Source organism: Electrophorus electricus, chromosome 4 (genome assembly GCF_013358815.1).
Source record: "Electrophorus electricus isolate fEleEle1 chromosome 4, fEleEle1.pri, whole genome shotgun sequence".
NCBI classification, from domain to species: Eukaryota; Metazoa; Chordata; class Actinopteri; order Gymnotiformes; family Gymnotidae; genus Electrophorus; species Electrophorus electricus.
Window position 1 is genome coordinate 21056680 of NC_049538.1, and position 6000 is coordinate 21062679.

The following is a 6000-nucleotide window of genomic DNA, read 5'->3' on the forward strand; positions in this document are numbered from 1 at the left end:
TGGCTTGGCACATTTTTCATTCCATTTCATGCCAGACAGTATCAGTATATTCCCTAAAATGATTACTGCCATGTAGTCTTCTATGAGCTGTGAATGTGCAGATTTCAGGCTACTATAAAAGGCAGGGGAGGGATTTTCTAAAAGAATCATTGAAAACTGCTCTTTGAAAAATTATGCTATTAACCTGTAATATTTCTTTTCTGTCCCATTAAATTTTATTCCTTTTGAGTGCTTGTTTTCATTCAGTGGTCCATTTCAAAATTCAAATAAACATACTTTTATTGGTAATGTTGAGAATGTTTGGCAAGTTTGAGCAGAATTTGTGCAAGATCTTTAGCTAAATGCATCCTTAATTAAATCATGCTAAGTCAGTCAAGATGATTTCATTTTATTCAGAAGAATTTTTTGATACTGTTATCAGTACCTCTTGGAATTTTGCCATTCTCATAGAACTGGCAAATTTAAAAATTGACCTAACTGCCAAACAAGTAAGTCAAACTTCTAAAAAGAACTTGAAGGAGTAGGCAGTCTATCAGCTCCTTTACTGAAATAACGGAATGCAAAACATGAGGCATGATGAAATCAGATATCCACAGCATGTCTTATTATATTATATTACCATGTATTCTTACATGTGTGCTGACCTTAAACCTTTTCATTGTGGTCTTTGAGTATTCCTTTAATGTTGGTATGGAGAAGATGTTCTCATCTCATAAAATTAACAAATTTACATGTCCAGAGGAGCACAATAGTTTTGCAGCTTTGTAAAACACACCCATTAAACCCAAATAAAATACAGGCATATTGAGATATGCACTTTAAATCAACATCATTAGTCTATCTCGGGCCTTTACCAACCACAAACATGCAAACCGATACAACCCAGCTAAACCGTTTCTTCAAAGCTGGACAGGGGCTCCTCCTACTTTGAGGTTTCTGCTGCTCTGGAGGCTGATGGAGCACCCTGCCCACTATGACAGATGGGTGACATTTAGGGAGATTACACCATAATCTATAAGACTGTAAAAACAACATTTTGGACTGAATGCACTTTAACAAACTTGGCAGATGCCAGTGAATTTCTCCAGATGAGGAGATTGAAGGTAAGGTTAGAGGTCAACACATTCAAAGTTCACATTGTGCTTAGCTGAGTAGGATGGATTCAACTCTGCATCTGTCTTGTTCTTCATCTTTGTTCTTGCTGTTCTTCTTCTTCTTCCTCAGATTTCTGCTATGTGGTTTAAGTATTTGTGGTTGACTATAAATGTTAGTAAATGGTTAGTCAATTTTGAAGTTGGTTCTTTGTAGTTGGTGTTGTGACACACACTCTGGCACAAGCTCTGTGCGTCCAGATATTGTAATTCAAGGGCGTGTGTGTGCATCGCACAACCTTTTCAGATCAGAGTGCTGTCAGATGGTCACTTTAATTAACCACCATCTAAAAGCAGGCCAACCAGCCAATGACTGGCATGACCTAGGTCCTAGCCAATCAGTTTTTTTGGCCAGATAAATTAGATGTGGGCTGTGTAGTAGTGAGGATGGATGGGGACTGATATCAATTACTGCTCTCTTTCTCTCCCCATCTTTAAGACAGAGGGAATGGAGAAAATATGTGGCAAAGGGTGAATGAAATAAACTGGGCTTTGGTGCCTGGCAAACTGTATCAAACAGCCATCTAGCAGTATGGCTGTGAATGTGTGTGTGTGTGTGTGTGTGTGTGTGTGTGTGTGTGTGTGTGTGTGTGTGTGTGTGGGTGTGGGTGTGTGTGTGTGCGCGCATACATGTATGTGTTTGCTAATAAGGAGAATTGAAAAGGGGGATTCTGGGCAGGTCAGACAGACATATTGAGTTCTAATGGTGATCGGGCTCAAGCAGAGGAGAAGCCATGGCGATTGACAGCAAGAGCGGATATACAGCTCTATCTGGAATATTGCAGCCGGGAAGCTTGGGGCAGTGAATGCCACAGTTTCGGGAGTTGCGCATCTGATTGCGTGAGAATGCCCTGCCAAGGCGTGGGCGACGTATGTGATGGCTCGCTTTCCCCAGGCAGAGTGCAAAAATCCTCGTAACTAGTGCGATCACCCAGCGATTCTGGCACCTCCAGGAACGGAAGCCCATTCATCACGCGCAGAACTCAGCAATTATCCGTCACGAGCGGCCACAGAGGGGTCCCTATTGTGTGCCTGGGAAGGCATTAGGGCCCATTAGCGGCTCTCGTACCACTACTCCAGCATCCGGCGCACATCTCGCCCGCTCACCGCCCAGGAGAGACAAGCCTTTCCCGGGGGGAGAGGAACTGTGGTGTGGCGGGAGGAGACGCGGATAACAGCCCGATCCAAAGCTCAGTCGCAGGCACAGATGCTGCGTCTAATTCTCACTTTAGATGTGGATGACTCATGAGTTGGATATTTTTGCCTAGTATTATCTCAGATCTCAGTGAAGGGAGGAATGAGATGGAAGAGGAGGGAAGAGAAAGTGGAGGAGAATCAAAAGAGAAGATTATCGGAAAACTGAAATGAATTTGTCCAGCCAATGTGCTGGAAAGAAGTTCTGAACTTTACTTCAGTGCATCAGAAAATTCTGCTAGTCTAATAAAGGTCTTTGATGTTCTATATATCAGCACTATGCTTTCCATTATTTTATTCTCTGGGGAATGATTTTATCAGGATCTGTCCTCTCCTTTCTTCTCTCCTTTATCAGGCCACTCCGATTTAAATACTCTGATAAGAGAGTGCAATCGATCCCCCATGCTGTGGACAGGGTGCGAAAAATGTGCATCCGATGCTTTTAAGCAATACATTTTGCCTTGACCCAAACATAAGTAGCATAGCAGCTATTTTCCCTGCTCAGTAGGCAAGAGAGAGAGATGAGAGGCTTCAAAAGAGGTGTAGAAGTGGACCAGGGTGGCGGGTTGGTGGGTGCAGACTAAGGTGGGGAGCAGAGTGCAGGAGAAATAGAGGGATGGACAAAAACAGGCAGAGCTCAAGGAGGGAGCAGAGCACCACTGCTCAAAGACTCACTCCAACCCCAAACAGTCCTGCTTCTCCACAGGGATCAAGTCTACTGCATCAAAGTAGGAAACTGCGTTTGGCTTTTTCTGAAGTGCAGACAGACAGAGGCACTTATAATGCGCTTTTTGTTGTTGTTGTTGTTGTTGTAGCTGTATGACTGTTGTGCCAAATATCAAGGACCACCACAAGTTCGAAGGTTTAATTTACGGCCCAAAATACAGTCATACCCAAACAGAAAGTTTTCTGGCAAGGACAATTATGCGACATAGATCAGTAGTAGATGGCATTAATCACCCCTAAATCTCTGATGGACAAATAGAACATGCCTTTAGCACAGAGGCAGCAACATGAATCTGGGTAGTTAATCAGCCATGTGCTTTCCTGTCCTCTGTCTGACATTTCAGTCCCCAGTGCATCATGGCCCTGTCTCCACCTCAACTTTCAAATGTGCCTATCCACTCCCAATCTCTGTCTCGCTCCCTTCCTCTTTTGTCCCTCTCTGTCTCTCTGTCACTCCCATCCTCTCTGTCTCCATCTCTCTCTGTCTCTCTCGTTCTTTCTCAGCTGACCTTGTCCTCCCCTGTGTCTCTGCAAGAAAAGATGACTCTCCATTATCTTTGACCGGAGATGGCCATTATCTAAACACATTCTATGAGGCAAGTCTCACATCACAGAGTCAAGTTTCTTCTGGGGCAGGGGCCATTTTGTTGGGAAGACAGCAGGGAAGAGGGTGACCCTTCTGCCATTTTCCCTCAAGTGAACGTCGCTGTTCTGCCATTGCGTTTCTTCATCTAATGCACGGTATTTAACTACAGACATCAACAGTGGTGCTTTTAGTGGTTGCTGGTAAGCGTGAATGCCATATAGGGCAGTAGGAAGTTAGACTCTACAACCACAGGGCTGTTGGTATCAGTGCCTCACATCTCAGATATGATATTGGCCATACGTCCTTGACAATACGCTGGAGAACCAAGTTGTGATATTCATGGCTGTAAACTTCCATTAATATGTATGATGCAATACTCCGAAAACAGCAAAAAAAAAAAGGAAATGGTTTAGTAATGTTTTTAGCATTACGCTATATTTGGAGGCATAATTAACATCCTAACCAAAACAAGTTGAGCGTTAAGCAGATTCATCTGAAGTGAAATTAAAAATAAACACTTGAGTGCATGTCAATTTTTCTCTAGACTTTCTTATGGTATAAAAAATGTATATATTTGTTATTGTTTGTATGTTATTATACATCACTTGAACCTGATATGTAAAGTGCAAATAAAAATAGAAAAATAGTGGACTTGATAAGGCTTTGATGAAAGGCCATACACTAATACACTGACTCAGAAATTCTTATAGAGTGTCCAACTCAAATTCCCAATCCAAAGCTTTTCACATTAGGAGGTGGCCTCCTCACTCTCCTAGTCTCTAAGCTCTCAGGCAAGATGTCTTTCCATTTTTGCCCTCTTTTCACCTTTTGACTAAAATTTTCCATCTGTGAGACAGAGTAGGGAGCTGGTGGCAGCTCAGGCTGTCTTGGGTGTCTTAGTCTCCCTCACCTCAGCAGGTGCCGGCACTGAAGGCTGCCGGGTAAAACAGGTCGGACCGCCACATGGGATTCGCTGCATGTGTGCAATTTCCCGCCAATGAGAGATGCTCTTTGCTCATCATGCAAATGAGGCTCAATCCCAGACATGTCAAAAGAAAAGTCAAAGGCACCCCAGTCCAGATAGCACTGCTCATGCCCCCCCCCCCCCCCCCCCCCAAGCATTTTTGAGTCTCCAGCTCTTAAAGCAATAGCGTAGTTTGATCAGCATGAATTGAAATAGGCTGGTAGGAGCTGGGGATGAGAGGGCCATCGTACTAAAGCAAAGTCAGCTCACTTTGTAATAGACAAAAGTTTATATATCTGACTTCAACAGAGAAAGTCACTGATTCTTGCTTTCTTCTTATTGCACATCACTTTTTTTTTTGTTTCTATGGAGTAGAATTTAATTCAAAATATTTTTAAATATATTTATATATTTATTGATGAGTCTAAAGTGCAATGTGCTGTCTAAGCAATGTATTGTATGAATCAACCTTAACATCAAGTAAAGTGATAATGTCAATAATAAAAAGTTGCATTAAATAATTATATGAGATACAGTATGCACAAACAAGATCTGCCTCATTTTGTAAAATGTCACCTGTTAAGACTTCTGAAATTAGTTTGTTAGGATGGCGCAGTTGGTATGTGTTCCAGTTTGGTTCAGCTGAAGGTACTGATGAAAAATGTCAGCTCTTTTATGTATTGATAATTCAGTGTTCAGGTAGATTGTAAATTTCACAGATTACATTAGATTAGATATTTTGCAGTAATTTTCCACCTTTCCTGAAAATGAGTTTATGATCTTTATAACATAAATTCAATTACTCAATGTAATCTCCATTTCTTCTGGAGGTGGGTTGTTACAGTGATATAGTTCTGTACATTAACCCTCTTTGTTATAAATGAGCCTGCTGTATATGCGCAGACCTCTCTCCTAAGAGTGACCAGCCCTTGTGTGCCTCTCTGCCAGGCTTTGGGTGAGATCAAGTTCTTCTTATACAGCACACACTGCAGTGCTGAGACCTTAGCCAGGTCACAAGACTATCAATGACATGCTCTCTCATGGAGTGCCTTTACACACTGACTCTGCTCTCTCTCTCTCTCTCTCTCTCTCTCTCTCTCTCTCTTACATACACACACACATAGACAATGCCTTTGACGTACATCCACAAGTCTCTCAGTAGGATCTTTTTATCATCCGAGGCAGCTGGCCTCTCCAAATGGGGAGACCGGGCTTACAGTTTAGGTGAGAAGTGTGTGTGTTTGTGTTTGTGTGTGTGTGTGTGTATGTGTTGGGGTGTTGGGAGGAGGCAGCAACAGAATGCTACACATACATGCAGTCTACCAAAAAAATGTGTACTTTATTCCACTGAGGGAATAGATCTTGACAGCATATGGTGT

At 42.4% G+C, this 6000-nt stretch overlaps 1 protein-coding gene across 5 annotated transcripts in view; it reads left to right on the top strand.

Annotated features, from left to right (window-relative positions):
• The window catches only part of si:dkey-205h23.2 (CUGBP Elav-like family member 4), a 106335-nt gene that overhangs the window by 68150 nt on the left and 32185 nt on the right, over positions 1–6000 (top strand). The window lies entirely within an intron of this gene.